We start from the raw sequence: 17,157 nt of genomic DNA on the forward strand, positions 1-17,157 counted from the left end.
TCGGTATGTCGCAGTGAATAGTGCCTTATTCCTGAACACTCGAAGGCAGAGTGGTAGAGAAACCTTCCTGTCAACTATTTACAATAGTTTGCATGTTATACTATGATGCAGTTCGCGTTAAAAACATCACTTTCAACGCTAAATAATGAGGTTTTCCTGTCAGTTATCTGCACTCTTTCTCCTAAGAGTGTTTCTCGCTGTGTATAGATGTGTTGGATGCAAGTAAGGACTTCTCTTCTTCGAGCGGATGTTACAAAAATTTATGGTTTATGTTTTATGGTTTATGGCGGTTTAACGTCGCAAAGCGACTCAGGCTATGAGGGACGCCGCATTGAAGGTCTCCGGAAATTTCCACCACCTGGGGTTCTTTAACGCGCACTGGCGTCGCACAGTACACGGGCCTCTAGAATGTCGCCTCCTGCATCGAAATTTGACCGCCCGCGTCTTTCGGGTCAGCGGCCAAGCGCCATAACCACCGAGCCACCCCGGCGACTGGCAAAAACTGAAAAATTTAAAATATACTTATCGTGTTCTGTTTGTGGTTCTATCAACTATGTTTGTGTGTTCTAAAAGACACGACTATTTTTTGTAATCACTGTACTTTGCCGCGACCTAGCCATGGAGGTGCCTTAAATCTTCTGCCTTCAAGACGGCGGTGAATACCATTGATAGCATTGAGCCTGGCGCTAATCACACTATTGTGAGAGTGCGCTCTGCAGAATCGTACTGTCCCTTGTAGTCGTCAAATAATTGTTTCAAGGCGGCCATGTATTTTTCGTGCAGCAGGTCCACTTCTTCTTCCGTGGGATTTTCGTTCTTGTCGACGTGGATGGGTTTGCCCACTGCAAAAAAGAAGATCGCGGGTTAACTTGGAACTGGCATACGGAGGCAACAACACGAAGGCGACAACAACAACTGGCATACCACTAAAACCAAGGGAACGAAACCAGGGCACCACACGGAGCTGCCAAACAAGAGCAGCTTGGCCGATGCGTCTACAGTCCCTTAACTAATTAACCGAGTCAAGAAAAAAGTGAACGTGGTTTTAAATTGATTGAGTGAGCCTGAACAAGCGTGTGCACAGGCAGGAGTGATTCACTTCCAGACGAGCAATTCTGATTCCAAGTATATCAAATGCAAGACGGCAGTAGCAGACAGGCCGACACAAGTGAGGGTGAAAGGTTCCCTTCGCAAAGACGAATTGAAGAGGACGTCTGGAATAGAAGAAATTTAATGATAAAAACTGATAAGAGAGAAGGAGCGCAGTGATCAACGGACTGCGGTGCCGATTGTTCATTCATTAAATATCATCAACACGCGAAATTACCAATCACCAACCAGTAATCGTCTCTCGTGGCATTCCTATATTTGCTAACAACTTGTTCATGGGTTCAGTTGCCATTCACGGCGGTCCCATTGCGGTGGAGGCGAATTGAAATGACCTGCTTGTGCTTAGGAAGAATGAACCTTATATGAGTGAAACTGTAAATGTAATTTCTACATGTAATTTGTGGCCTGTGCGCAGTGCTGAATTGTCAAGTGGTGAATGAAAAATATTACATGCTAAATGATGACTTCATTAAACAAGAAAATAAGCGCATGCAGCCGAAATTAATCCTTATCTCTTCGCAATGGAATGCCTCTTAACTGTGGTGGATGTTGTATGGCAAATAAACGTGACCTGAAGTTACAGGCGCTCTTTGTACTTCTTTGAGCTTCTCGCCTGCCAAAAAAAAAGTAGTCGCAGAAAAGTACTTTCTATTTCTTACCGAAGAATGCTCTAATTGGTCTGTAACAATTTCTGTGTTTGTTTAGGAAGGGGAGGAGTTCCTTTATAAGTTATAAAACGCTAGGCAGCAAAGCACACGCAAGCTTAATAATGTACTACACTGACGCACCAATTGTGACAATTTTCTCCCTGAACGGCATGTATCCCCAGGTGTACTGGAGAACTCCGCGTCCGTAGAAGATGGCTGGCGCGACGCCCGTGATGCTCTTGAGCTTCTCTTGCAGCCAGCGCAGCCGCGAGCCCCGAGGGTTCTTCATCTGGCGGAAGATGTTGTTTTCCCCGAACGAGAAAACAGGAACCAAGTCGGCGCTGGAAGAGAAATGAAGAAAAAAATAAAGCCGCAGCTATCAGTCAATGATCGACTGACCGAGACATTCGAGCCACGCGGTGTAGCTGCATCACCAATACAGTATACTAGAAGAAAAAAATATTCTCTTGCACTTTTCACCTTTCTGCATTCCCCTTCAAGTAAAGTTTCGTCCATTCTGCGAGCCTTGGGCAGTATTCCGTCATCTTCGCAAACATTAACTACAGCACACGTAGTTAATGTTTGCGGTAGTGTGCTCTAATTACACACGTAAACGTGAAGCTTAGCACACGTTTATCTCTGTATGTCTATCACCTACATCACAGATATGCGTATACCACACGTATATCTCGCGTGCATCACACATGTAGTTCGAGCCAAGAATGGTATCGTTTCGCTCACCCACACTTGAGCGCGCATCGCACGAACCCCTTGCGGCTCTTGAGGGTAATAATATAGGTGTCCTTGTGTGCGTCCAGTGACTCCTGGGCGCCTCCCACCGCGATCAGAGCTGCGTTTCCGGTGCCCCGCTTGGTCAGGATCCACTGGAGACTCTCCCTATCCACAGAGCACAGCCCTGCGTATAGTATGCAGTATGCTACACATTGTGGTGATTTCTTTGTTCCAGTTCAGCATCCTTCATCGCAAATAGGATGCATTTTCACTCCAAGAATAGCGAACGCGGTAAATCATATTTCTCAAAAACAGTAGTGCTGGTAGTACGTCCGCCACCAATTGCATGTAGGCAGATTTTGCGCGTTGTTGGTGAATTTTAGCGTCATGTCTATCTTCGAAGCACAAAGCGCGTAAAGTAAGCTGAAAGCTGCTACTCGAGTCGTCACTAGCTGCTCTTCGTGACAGAATCCGAGCCAAGTCACACAATCTAACCACCGCACTCTTCTCTGGGGACTTCTACCAGTGAAACGAATTGTGTGAACGGTTCGACACCATAAGTGTTCTCATTGGAACCGACCAGATGTGGACTGTTAACAGGCGAAATTTTCACATTCAACGTGGACGAAACACACATGGCTATATATAAACATGGAGCATCAGTTCATGAAATGATCAACTATGAAGTCAACGCCGGTAACGTCGTGCTGGGGCACCGCACGAACTGGCCAATCTTGTAAGAGGGATGAAGCCAAGGGTAGCATTAGACGCTCCTGCTCTTGCAGGTTCAGACTCTAACGCCATCATCACAGCTATTGTCGGGTATACGGCTCAAGAACGAAGCGGCAAATGTCCCTCAAAAGTGGCGCTCTAGCCAAAGGCATCGACCGATTTTCATTACGTCTTGAGTAATAATACCCTTAGACCTGCTAGCGTGACATCGCAGGGAGTTGGAGATTAGAGGGGATTATAACGGCTTAATCCGACCAAACACGACCTCATGACAATCAGTCGACGCCATTGGCCGGAAGGCCCCCTTTGAGGGGTATTTCCCGTTTATTTCTTGAGTTGTATCTGGCTACAGATCGATACTGAAGCCTGTTCCTAGCCCGGAGCTAAATTCCCGCCCCACCTCATTTCACTCCCGGAAGTGTGCTAGATCCTTCACGTCGTCACCGCTGCCAAAGGAGACGCCCCAGCTGTCAGTGGAGCGCTCGTACTCTCGCGCTGGGTTTAGTGACGTCATTACTAAGAAGGCAGCTCAGACTGAAGCCACTTTTATATCGTCCTTAAATTCAGTCTTTTACCGCGGACTCGAGTCGTAGCCTCAACCTACCTCAAATGGGAATATAAAAAGGTTTTAAAGCCTGTTCGGAAGTCCAATATCCCTCAGCTGGGCAATAAAAGAGTTCAGTTCATGATGCTGCTGCGACAGCCATCGGGAGGGGCCTAAAGCACATGTTATGGTCAGACACAGATTTATTTATCATGACATTTATTGCAGTTTGTGTAAGGATCTCCCTTTATTACTTCGAACATACACGTTATGTTGGGCATTCTACAACAAATGAGCAGCAGAGTTTGAACTGAGCCACAGTTGTCACTGTGAGGACTGATGGCTTGTCCCAAGGGGTACCACAAAAATAATACAAAATGGCTTCTACATGCAATGCAACTTTTTTGCTAATAAAGAACACCGGATTCTGTACAAACGGTATGAAAATATGCAGCATAACAACTAACAATTATTAACAATGTTGAACGGCGTCAGTTTAATCTAACAAGAGAATACATTGCCAAAGTTACCCCTAGTTGGACATTGATCGGCTGCCTACGGCATAAATAAAACTTCAATAATCCTAAAAAAGTGAGGTCAAGAGCGCTCCTGGTGCTCCACTTATATGGAGCTTCACAGACGCCGTAAGTGTCCTGCTGCAGGACCCGACAGGAAAACGCTACGTTCTGGAGTTCTTTGTCACAGCAATTAACGCACCGATAGAAATCACACGTTTACGGGCTTACCATGGGCTAGCAGCAGTTCCCTCTGGATGGGGAACATGAAGTTGACGTTGAGCGTGAGAGCACAGATGCGTATGCCCGGGAACAGTTGGGCGAAGTCGGTACTCTCGGTGCCGAAGTTGACCATGGCACCCATACATATGATGCCGTGCGGGTGGTATCCCAGGATGTAGTTCCTGGACGGATCCAGTTCGGCCGTCTTGACCAGCTTGACCGGGTAGTAGTCGCGGACGTACTTGTAAACGGTTAAGTTGCGCACCCAGTGGAACTGGCGGCCACCACGCTTGGGTGTGTCACGGTCGTACACATACCTGGGTACAATCGTTGGCCGACAGTCAGTACTGCGACTGTACAGGCAGTCAGTCAAGTACAACTTACGATGATTTTGCAGATTGAACGCGTCGTGTCAAAACGCAAAAAAGTCACTTGCCTCAGTACGTTTCCTTGTGGAAGCGTGTGCGAAGCAAAGGGTTGATTTAGATTGTACGTGGCAATCTACACGGTCCACAGGACATTCTCTGACCATCGCTTCCGGTTCCACTGGCTCGAGATCAAAGCTAAAAAACGAATACGCGCCGGAATTTCCTACTCGCCAATTTCCTCCCCGAACTTACCCGTGAAACAGGTTTCGATAGGATTCGAGTCAACATTGTCTAGTTAGGAGACATTGTATTAACAAACACGCAGTGTTTACCACCAGTACAGCACCTGCCTAGTTTCCTGAGCATAATTTCATCATCCAAGAGTTACTGCTGATTAACCCTTAGAGATGCATCCTTCAACCTTTTTTTCAGCTCAATAATTTGTACATTACGGAATTTGTAAATTCCAGTTTGTTCGCGGAACTTTTCGTGCGCCAATGTCTGCTGGATTGGAGCTGGGTGTTTGCTTTAATGACTCGAAGCAGTGACGTAAAGTCGAAGAAGATTTAAAGGAAAATATTTGATTAGACAAACAGGCGAGTGAGCCTGTATACTCTTTATGGACGCAGGGCTGGTACATGACACGCGGGAACCAATAAAAAAAACACAACCCCTAAAAGCATGGGGCCGTACCAGGCCGCGGTAGAGCAAGAGTATCCAATAGTAATCACTGTAGAAGATGTAGAGGACCAGGACGCTCCACATGGGACGCCTCCGCAGAAGAAAGAGGCCGTGAGGTACAGCACGGCTGCCGTCTGCAAGCGGCGCTTCAGTGGCACGTTGAGGGGAGCGAACTCCACACCCAGCACATTCATGGCACACCACCGTCGCCTGTCCCGCCCGGTCTCTGCACAGAGCAGGCATTGGAAGGCGTAGCTTTAACAACGGCATTCACGTACGATTTTTCTTGAGCTCCTGACTATTTGACAGGCGCTTTCTAGAGCCAAGGCATAATAGATCTCGTCCACAACGCAGCGGGTATAACGTCTCTTAACATATACCAAACAAAATGCATGCTACGCAACAGTGGGCCGTAGAAAAAGCCGGAGCGATAAGCAGGGTTTATATTTTATTCAAATAATACTCTGTAGCACTCAAGATATACAATGCAGAAGGAGGTCTCAGAGCACAAAGCGGAAGGAGGACCTCCTGTCGGCGAACACACAAGGAAGTATGTACACATCACGTCACAAAGGAGAAAAATTGACTAAATAACGCAGTTACTTATCTATCATATGTGGTGCACTGCGCTGACCACGAAAAGTGCCTCAAGACATTTATTTAGAGCCCTTCATGTCCCCTTCGTCAACTTGTTTGACATGTGAGCGACATGTACAAGTGCGGCACAGCCATTCCGAGCACAAGTAGAAAACGAGTTGCTTTTGATGAACCGACTAATCACCAACAGACCGCCGACTGACTGACTGACTGACTGACTGACTGACTGACTGACTGACTGACTGACTGACTGACTGACTGACTGACTGACTGACTGACTGACTGACTTACTGACTGACTGACTGACTGACTGACTGACTGACTGACTGACTGACTGACTGACTGACTGACTGACTGACTGACTGACTGACTGACTGACTGACTGACTGACTTCGGTTCGGATTTTTACTTCGGTTGGTCGACAGTATGGCACCAGTATTGATAACAGTTTTATTACTGGTCGACATTAATAGTAACGGCACTGGAAACTACAGTTCATTTTTATCCAAATATTTACAGTCCCCCTCAAAAGTATATAGCCCAAGTGGATTGCTTCTAAGTTCTTTAGCGTGGCTCCCTAGCGAATTCAAGCAGTCCAAACTTTGGGTAGATTGAGGACGCAAAGCCATTCCTCTATCGAGAGATTACGGTCGCTGAGTGCGTATAATTAGGCATTCTGCAGGCCTCACAGGCAAACCACTCTGTGCTGTATACTTTTGACCAGGGGTGTACACTTATGTGTATCTCCTCTGGTCTATAGACCTCCTTTGATCGAAGCAATCATTTAATTTTGAACACTTAGATAGTCTCAGAATCCGACAGCATTACTGGAACTGTTTGCTTCTTTTTCTTCCTTCCTTCCTTCCTTTCTTTCTTTCTTTACCAAAAAGTTCTTTTGTATGATGTCTTGTTTAAGATAGCCGTTATGTAACGCGGCCATGATAATTGTCAAATCTGCCATTCATGGCACTGGAAGCGATGCGGTGATTCATGACGTGCATAGCACTTGCGCATAGTGAATATAGGTGGACAAGATGCAGCAGTCTTTACGATTTTGAACACTGCCTGTTGCTCATATTTACGCGCAATTGCCGTGATATGCTAATTTGTAATTACAAATTATAAAAAGCAAAGTTATCGGCACGTACTATTCAGGCACCTGGGATGTAGCAGGATGTTGTTTCGTCTTCAAGATATCATTCTATAGACCAAGGTTTAGTAAAGCTTTTCCTTCTTCTTCACAGCAGTGCTGTAGTCGGATACAACTTAAAGGAGGCCCTCCAGCCAAAGACGTCGGTCGGCTGTTGTGACATCCCTGCTAATCCACTTAAACCGAGGTATACCCCCTTGCACATGAAAGAACCCGCGCTGTCACGCTATAGAGAGTGCAAGGGGATTAAGCATTACGTTACGACAACCGCTGGACGCAATTGGCTGGAGAGCCTCCTTTGAGCAGCATTCGCCGCTTCTTTCTTGACCTGTGTCCGGCTATATACAGGATGATTTCCTTTAGCCTTTACAGATTGTTATTTAAAAGCTTTGAGAGGTACGTCGGCGCCGTCTTTTGAGCTCGTTTGTACAGAAAGATGGTCATCATTTACCTGATGTGGCTCAATAATTCAACGATAAATTAACATAAATTTATCTAATAAACTTTTACATTCTTGATTTTAGGGAACAAGGTTATATTCCGAAATTGATGGCCATCAACATCGAAGACGAGCTGCCTATTTAAATTTTCTTAAACAGCAATGTGTTTTGAAATGTCGAACGTCAAAAATACGCACTTGAAAGCTAAGCTGACTTTCTCGCATTTCATATATATATATATATATATATATATATATATATATATATATATATATATATATATATATATATATATATATATATATATATATATATATATATATATATATATATATATATATATATATATATATATATATATATATATATATATATATATGACGTATCCCGCACTTCTTAGGCATCAAATACAGGCGAAATTAGTGTATTTATTGATGCAAAAGAAGTTAACTTGATATCGGCGACGATAACACGCGCAGCGACGCCACTTTTTAATTAGGTAATGCGGAGAAGACCACTCAACAAGCTTTGAAATAAGTATTTTTGACGTTCGATATTTCGAGCAGCATTGCCGATTAAGAAAATTTATAAAATGGCTCACCTTCGATGTTGACGGCCATGAATTTGGCAATATTACCTTGACCCGTAAGATCAATATTAAGTTTATTGGTTAATTTGAGCTTCTTAATTGTCTAATAATAGATCCATATGAGGTGCATAACGTCCGGTGCATAACGTGCATAAATCCAGCTCAACAGACCACACCGGTGTATCTCTTAGTTTTGAAAACAAAAATGGCTGGCTCTTTAGCATTGCTAAGCACGAAATGTTGAGCGAAAGTACAGTTCTTTTTATGTGGACACCTTCGCCCCGTACATGAAAGCGCGATTGAGGTGTCCACTCAACCAGGGAGCCAGTTATGCGCGTCTTCAACTTTTGCATCATTAATTCCAATTTACCCAATGTACCCCGGCAGCCTATGATCCAGTGCCGCATTTCTGTAGCAATCTTATCGACGCCAACGCGTATTCTTCTAGCGCCATGTTTCTGCCACAACGTTGTCCACGCCAACGCATGCAGCGCACATCTCTGCCATTACCGCCAAATTGCTCAAAGCGCGAGTATTAGTTTTGATGGTAGTATTAGTTGATGAACCAGACGATGTGTGACGCGCGATGCACAGCGCGAGTGTGTGTTGCTGTTTAACACGAGGCGTGTTCAGTTGCGGCGATACCTTAATGCTCTCGTGCAGTGGCCAGCGCAGCTTATCTGTTCGCGCCACCGCGGGTTCGAACCCCAGTCTCGGATATTCATGATATAAGCTTATGTATCTCTTTCACATGACACAAGCCCACAAATATAGCGAGATCTTGCTCGGGGTTTGCCCATCGGAATAGCGCCTTCGCACTAAAAAGCACCCTGCATAGCGTGTTATAGAGGCTACGCAGGTAGCAAGTGCCCGCATGACGATTAGCACACACGCTCGGCATGGCGCAGCAGGTCGAACGATTCACGCTCGATTATGCGTCGTCATGCTGCGTCTTCTGTGCACTGTTTCCAAACTGTGAACTCGGAAACGCATCTTCCTCTCCACTCGTAGAGGGGGGCCAGCCAACGGTCACCTTTACTCGACAAATACCGTAGCAACACCGCTGTTTTGGAACGGCGAGGATTTGGAAAACAGAACAGGAGAGGGGCTGCCAGCGATAATCTGCTGCTTTCTTTACCCCGTTTGGCTTGGTTCTGTGAAAACACAGCTCAGCAAAACGTCCGCAGAAACACTACACCGGCTCTTTTACAAGTGGATAGTTTGCGCGCAACGCCGTTCACTGCGCGGAGGCAGCGTGATTTCGAGGAAATGCTGATAAGCGCACCTAAGTCGTGTGGAGGTCTCTGAACGATAAGTGTTCTCGCCCCAGCGTCGACAACCGCATAGCAGCTGCACAGTTGCGGGAGCTGTGTGACTTAGAAAGACAGTGACTCGCAAGAAACAATGGTCATGGAGTCTTTTTGCTTGCGTGAGAGGAAAACGCATTAGGCGCTCGAAATTATTCCGGAGCCCTCCACTACGACACCTCTTTCTTCCTTCCTTCTTTCAGTCACTCCTTTATCCTTTCCCTTACGGCGCGGTTCAGGTGTCCGCCGAGATGTGTGACAGATACTGCGCAATTTCCTTTCCCCAACAACCAATTTTCAATTTTTTACAGCACTGAGAGTTGTCATATACGCTACATGCACAATGCTAGTATTTTTTTTTGCATAACATTCTATTCACGCCTATATTGTGTAAGTTATATGTGTATTGATATTGCAACTGATATTGATACGTGTATTTATTGGTCATTCATATAGCTAATATCAGCGCTGCACAAAGTGAAATTAGTAGTAATTCTAAACATGAGAAACGGGAAGAGCTATATAGTGGATGTCTTCCGAGTACAGTCAATAAACGAAAAAAAGTCGCAAATACTTAGCTCAACTCATTCGACGCACTCAGCAGCTGACGCTTGCCTCTCAGTCAGTTATTCTTCAAACCTCTAACTTACAATCGCGCGCTTCCCGTTGGCGCGGTCGCATAAATACAACCCAGTCTGTGAACAAACCATTACCTTGATCGGCGACTACACGGGAGCAGCCGTCTTCAATGGTACTTCGATGCTGAGCCATTCGCGGTTAAATTTTCAGTGAAATGTGAAGTGTGGCGCGAGCCACACCAGCGATAAGAAGAAATAAGAAAGTTAGAAGCGGATGAAAAGTATGACCCTCATCCCACCCATACTGCAGGCCGCACTCATAGCACAATGAGCGCAGCTTATCAGCCAACTCCCGATTCGAGCACTCTGCTCCGTCTATTTCGAGTGGCCGCAAGTGGAGCCGCGCATATACCTTCGCTTTGTGTGACATACGTACTTCTGAATCCGCATATCATAGTGGTGTTGTCCGTTAGCATTGTTGAAACTCCGACCTATATAGTTCTAGTTAGACTGTACGGTTGTACACACCCACGTTAGCAATGTACTAGCCATACTGGCTGGTTCCGCAGGCTAGCGAGTCCTGTATGCCAGTTCTGAGCTCACAGTCCTTCAGAAAGGTTAATTGCCGCAATCGGCGACATAAAATAAAAGCCTATCGCTGCCTTCAGAACTGTGTCTGACTTTCGGGAAAACTTTATCAAACAAGCTAATTTTGTAGCGAAACATTTAAAACGAGCATACCAGCAACACCAAGACTATGGGAAAGGGCATAAAAGGATCTGTTTTTTTACCGCTACAGCAAACATTACAAAGCGAGACGACAAGACAGCCCTCTGACCAGGGACAAAGACCTTGGACATAGGGTCTCACACACCGCCTCTAATATATAACTTTTGTAATTTTTAACGATGATGTTGACGTATGTAACAAGAAAACTTTCTTCTTCCTCTTGTTACTCTTAATCAGTGATGAGATGTGAGTTTGAGCACTCTGGCTTGTGTATGCCTTTGTGTTCCTCAGTTTTTCATTCTCTGTAGTCTTCCCCTTCCATAGCTGCAAACCCCCCACTCATCGCGGAGATATGCACGATACCGCTTTTTGAATCTGCATTTTGAGTCTTGAAGTGACTTGGAAACTGTCATCTGGCTGGCTGTATTAAAGCAGCACGTGGACACAACAGTGTCATCGTTTTTAATTATCTTGCGGCACTGAGCCCACCTTCGCGAAACATTGTTATCAGCAAAATTGCATTGACAAAGTTCATGTACCCAAAAGTAGACTAATGGGTAAATGAAAAACAAAGTTATAGCGGGAACAAAGAACAAGAAAAAAATACTAAGGACCACACAGAACAATGATGTGTGCCGCCGGGTACCCACCGGGGATACAATGGGTACAGTGTTTCCCCCAGTCTGGTGCTCGGCTTCTTTAGGGTGAAATGCTTGGAAAATGGGTCTTCGACCCGGCCAAAAACACTGTGCAATGGCGCTCTTTGACCACAGATGCCCTTGCGCCATAAAAATGCATCATCATCCTCATCATCATCATCATCAGAACAACGATGTGCTCACGACTAAAAAAAATGTGTGGTTCGCCGTGCTATGAATTCAATGACTTCGTGCCTCCGTCTGTCCGCGCTGCGATATTTTTTTTTTTTAACGGGAAGCTTATCTGAGCTGAGTTCACATCGACAAGTCCGCACAGAGATATCCGCTTTAATATGCATAGATGCATATTAAAGCATATTATATATATTCGAGTGCGAGCTCGTTAGAGAGTGCGGACGTCAATTGGCGCTTGGAATGCAACTGTACAAAATATGCATAAAGAAAAGAGGCATTACTTTCTTTGCACTAATCTCGGTGGCAGCATGCATCATACAATCATACAACCTTGTACGAGCAACAGTAAGCCAGTCGGCAATTTGTACAGATATACGCGTGAAAGGCATTTTTACTTAGATATGCGAACGCCATTGCCAATCTGAGTAAAGCCAGCACAGAGAAACGCTACAAAATTGCTGTAGCTAGCGTCATGATCCGAACCGGCCTGCATAAAATCTATGGCGGGAAGCTAGGAGAACAAAAAAACAAATAACCCACTATATCTTCGATGCGTTAACACGGCGCTCGATGCGTCCCTGCTTGATTGCTTTTTTACACAGTTGCTTGGCGCCGAGCAAGGGGGGAGGCCGTTTGTTAAACTATACCATCGTGCTATAATTTGCGCATGCAAGAAACCACGTGATTCAGCCTGACAAAACGTGAATATTTGCTATGTGGGGCTTAAAGTCTGAGCGGCACATGGGCTCTGAGCGATGGAGTAGTGCAAGGCTCCTGGTTAGTTAGACCACCTGGTTCTTTAATGTGCGCTGACAACGCACAGCACACGAGTGTTTTTGTGTGTCGCCTCCATCAAGATGCTCCCACCGCGGCCAGAATTCGATCCCATGACGTTGGAATCAGCAACCGAACGCCCAAGCCATTAAGACAGCGCGGTGCGTCAAAGCATCAAGAGTTCCGTGGTTGATTATAAACAATATACCCTGGCGCTCACAAAGACATGAGGCGATTGTGAGACTCATGTTAACCTTTTATTAGGCAGCGGTACACAAGTGTTCTACTTCCTTCAAGTGCCAGCAAACGGAGAAAGGTGCCCCTAAGTAACCATTGCGCGCTGAATACTGCCGACCTATCAAAAAACCATTCAGCGTGTTTTTTTTTTCCTTTCTCTATTGGGCCTCTTTGGTGTTCTGTGCGTTTTTACAAGCACGGGTGTACAATTCGACGAGGCCAAGTTTGGTGAGGAAAAAATAAATTTGGACAACTTGTTGAGCGTTTAACCCTTTTCCATCAATCAACTGCCTCGTAATACTTCTTGAAACAATTTTCAGTTTCAAAGCAAGTTGACTTGTACGTCCGAAAAACTAAGGTGGTGATACGTACCACAGTTGACGTCTTTTTACGAAGTCATTGGTAGAACTGTGTACCCCTTTTTCCTATACGAAAACAGCGGTCGAAACGGCTTAAAAGTGATGTCATTCAATTTATAGAGCCATTCTGATTGATATTATACTATCTGTATGGATGTGAAACATGTATACAGCTCGCACCTTCATTATCATCATCAACCTGACTACGTCCACTACAGAACAAAGGCCTCTCCTTTATCGCTCCAGCTAACACTGTGTCTGCCAACTGCGGCTATACCGTATCCCCGCAAACTTCTTAATCTCATCCACTCACCTAACTTACTGACGCCCCCTGCTACGTACGCTTGTCTGTTCTTGGAAAGTCCGTTACCCTTCGGTATGGCTGATAGCGCTGCATGGGCCATCTGCGGGTGTGATGAAACTATAGCCCACATTCTTTGTGAATGCCCTGCCTACGGCGCCGAAAGGCAGTCGCTCTACCGTGCACTGGAGCGCCTTGATCCGCGCCCACTGACGGAAATGAAGATTCTCAGCCACTGGCCGCGGCGGTCGTCGGCGGTGAAGGCCTCCAAGGCACTTCTCCGCTTCTTGAAGGCTAGGCTCTGAGTGTAGCGAACGCTGTGGCTTCGCTGTGATTTCCTAATGCCCTTTTTCGCCTTCATCTTTTTATCCCCTCACCCCTTTCCCACCGTGCAGGGTAGCAATCCGGTTATTCTTCCGGTTGACCTCCCTGTCTTTCCTCCTCCTCCGTTACCCTTAACGACCATCGGTTGTCTCGCCTTCGCGTCACATGCCCTGCCCAAGCCCATTTCTTCATCTTAATTTCAAAAGAACTAATACACATCGCCACACACAAACACACACATACACCAGAAATGTGAAGTTTTAACGGGGTATGAATGAGACTGTAGTCTCGACATTTTCTCTCTAACCCTACAAACACGCTTCGCTTTGCCTGGACCACTGAAAACCTGAAGCAATCAAATGTTCTCTCGGGTAGAGCATGTTTAGTGGCCGAGGCTTCTGTGTTGAAGGCTGTGCACAGCCTTCAGCATAGAGGCCCCGGCCAAGTTCTTTGCCACGTGCAACGCCACAGAGTTCCGCTTGAACATTTACGGCGTTCGTGAAACTTTTTGCAGTAGTCAGATAATGCGTAAGTGCCGACTAAACAGAGCCCTATAATACTACCTAAAATGCGCTGCCCCTCTTATAAAATCAAAACATGAATTGTAATTCTGAAAATCGTGACTTTCTTCTCCTGCCTGTCGACGCATTTTGTCATTATACATTTTATGTTTCGCGCACCGTTTTCAGGTATAACCCTTCCGCAAAGCGCTTTTATACGGCAAAGAAAACGTTGGTCACGGTGCACCTCTGCACGCTGGACAGTCTGAATAGATGAAGAAAGGGGAACACATTTCTGATGACAGAGCGGCACCCGTATAGAGTCCCCGTGCGCTGATAATATACGAGTTGTTATAATATACAAGACATTTTTCTTTTTTGACCATGCGTGCGCGAGGTTGAGGAAAATAGTTCGCCGATAAGTTCGTGCATTATGTAGGTCTGCGGACATTACATAGAAGCATCTCATTAACCGAATTTATTGTTGACCAGTGGTAAGCTCTAAGTTTCATTTCGTCATACTTTTGAGCAGCCTTCAAACACTAACCAGCGGTGGATTCCCAATTAGTGAATGGACCACGGAAGGCACTTGAAAATTTGATTGCGTGGCAGTTTTTAGCACTGTGGCCAGAAAATGATGAGCGCGTAATTAGAGTGCGATCCATTCCGCTTTACCAGAGGCCTTTGTCCTGCGTTGGGCGTAGTTAGGCTGACGCTGCTGTTGATGGTTATGCTTAGCATCTTCCGAGAGACCAAACCATTGCTGCTATGCCAGGTTTCAAGGAACAAATTTTCAATCCGATTCCTTTGTCGAATTACCTTTTCCGGCCTGTAGTACTCAATGTTTAAGCACGACCATTCGTTTCTACGGTGTGGCAAAGTATGCAACGCTTCAAACAGCGTTTCTGGTATTTATCTGGCGGATAGTCACCCGACGGAAACTTCATCGAATCCATAGCTATCTACGACATTTTATTGTTCAAGCTTTGAAATAGGATGTGCTAGGAATTAGGGATTATCGATCATTTATGTGGTGGAGTTCTTTGTTTACAAAGTTTCCAGCCTGTTAGGTTTTAGCAGGCCCCTGCCTCGACGCTCTCGAAAGCCAAGTATTTCAGAAATCTTAGCTGAAAGTTAAAAAAAAAGAAGTCTCCATTTATGCTGCGTTTTTATTCGCTGCTCTCTATAAGGATAGTGAGCAGGAACATTTTGAATAGTAATAGGTGTCCTTTCGTCGGCACAACCATAGAGGGTGATTTTTTTAACCATGTTAGAGATCTTAATTTCAAAAATTTTTGAGAGATACGTCGGTGCGGCCTGTTTAGCTAGATCATACAGCAAGGCGGAAATTATGTACCTCGTATAGATCAGTAATTCGACTATTAATTAACTTAAAGTAATTAATCAGCTTTTTTATGGCCTTATTACATGCGAAACTGATGACCGTCAATATCAAAGGTGAGCCCTGTTTTCAAATTTTCTTAGTCGGCAATGTGGTTTGAAATATGGAACGCAAAAAATGCGCCTTTGAAATCTAGTTGAGTTTGCTTTTCCGCATCACCTAAATATAATATAGCCCCGCTGCGCGTGGCATTGTCGCCAAAATCAAGTTAACTTCTTCTACATCATCAAATACCCCATGCAACTGCGCCTGTATTTGGTGCATAAGTACTGCAAGACACGCCATTTGATAAATATGAAATGCACATTAAATGTTGACGTCCATCAGTTTCGCAATATAACCTTGCTCAGTAAAATTAAAAATAAATTTTGTTTACTTAATATAAGTTAATTAAGCGTCAAATTATTGACCCATATGAGATACATATTGTCCGCCTTGCTGTATACAGTCCAGCTCAACAGACCGCGCCGTCATATCTATCACAGGTTTTTGAAAGAAAGATCTGTAAAAAAAAAATCACCCTGCATCGTCTACACAAGTATTCTCTGATCTTACGCTTGATGGAAGATTTTGATTGTTTATTGACCTTTCGCGCTCTTCAGCTATCCGGTTCATTAACAGTTGGTACGTCGTCATCAGCTCTGGTCGGTCGAAACACCGGAGGGCTTCAAAGTCTCGTTTTATTTTCTTTTGGAACCTTTGCTGATAAATTCCTTATATTTCAGAGTTCATGAGATTTTTGGTTAGACAGTGAACTATCAAGTACACTCCTGCTGAAGCCGCAAAATTAACTGGCAATGCGGTGTTTGTATTCTAACTCAGAATTAACGCTTTAAATTACCTCAGAGAGCCTCCCTGCCCACGACAGAATTATGAATTATATATGAAGTCTCAAAAACACATGCCCAGCTACCAAGTTTTTCCTACTGTTTGTGCACTATATAGTCGTTCAAGTTAAGCAAATAACAACTGAAATTGCGACTTTCTTCGACAAATACGAAAGCACGTATTCACTCGCGATATAAATTATAAATATGCAAAGCGCCTCTGCGCCACCGACGCAGAAAAATAATTTGACAACAATGCAAAAAGAAGCTGATATTTCAGCATTAGTCGCAGGTCTTAGCATTTGCTAATTAAGCCGCGAGTTAGAGTCCCTGAATGAGCAGAGGCCGGGATGAAAGACTCACCGCCTGATATGTGGAACTCAAAAAGACTGAAGGCATACAGCCCCCACGCGCACAAGCCAGACGTCGCACTCGTTTGCGACTCATCTGGAGAGCTATGAAATGTGCACCTCTGGCGACAGCAGAAGCAACAAAGGCACAAAAAAAGATAGAAAATATATGTAATCCCAGTATTCGGACACGTACACGATAGAGGATATGCGTTGCCACTGTCGGCTACAACGATAAGGGCCGCTTTGCAACCAGGATGTCCTTATCAGCCGCGCCACTTGAAACGCCCAACCAACCCCTGCGATGTC

General features: G+C 45.0%; 1 pseudogene across 1 annotated transcript; it reads right to left on the reverse strand.

The window, feature by feature from the left end:
- Positions 1 to 202: 202 nt before the first annotated feature.
- LOC144125454 (2-acylglycerol O-acyltransferase 2-A-like) lies at positions 203 to 16,992 on the reverse strand (annotated as a pseudogene). Its single transcript, XR_013313383.1, has 6 exons — positions 16,862 to 16,992; positions 5,559 to 5,777; positions 4,512 to 4,819; positions 2,499 to 2,673; positions 1,899 to 2,098; positions 203 to 842 (listed from the first exon to the last, which is right to left on the reverse strand). The product of XR_013313383.1 is annotated as a 2-acylglycerol O-acyltransferase 2-A-like (transcript).
- Positions 16,993 to 17,157: the final 165 nt, after the last annotated feature.

The sequence above is a fragment of the Amblyomma americanum genome, chromosome 3, assembly GCF_052857255.1.
Source record: "Amblyomma americanum isolate KBUSLIRL-KWMA chromosome 3, ASM5285725v1, whole genome shotgun sequence".
NCBI lineage: Eukaryota > Metazoa > Arthropoda > Arachnida > Ixodida > Ixodidae > Amblyomma > Amblyomma americanum.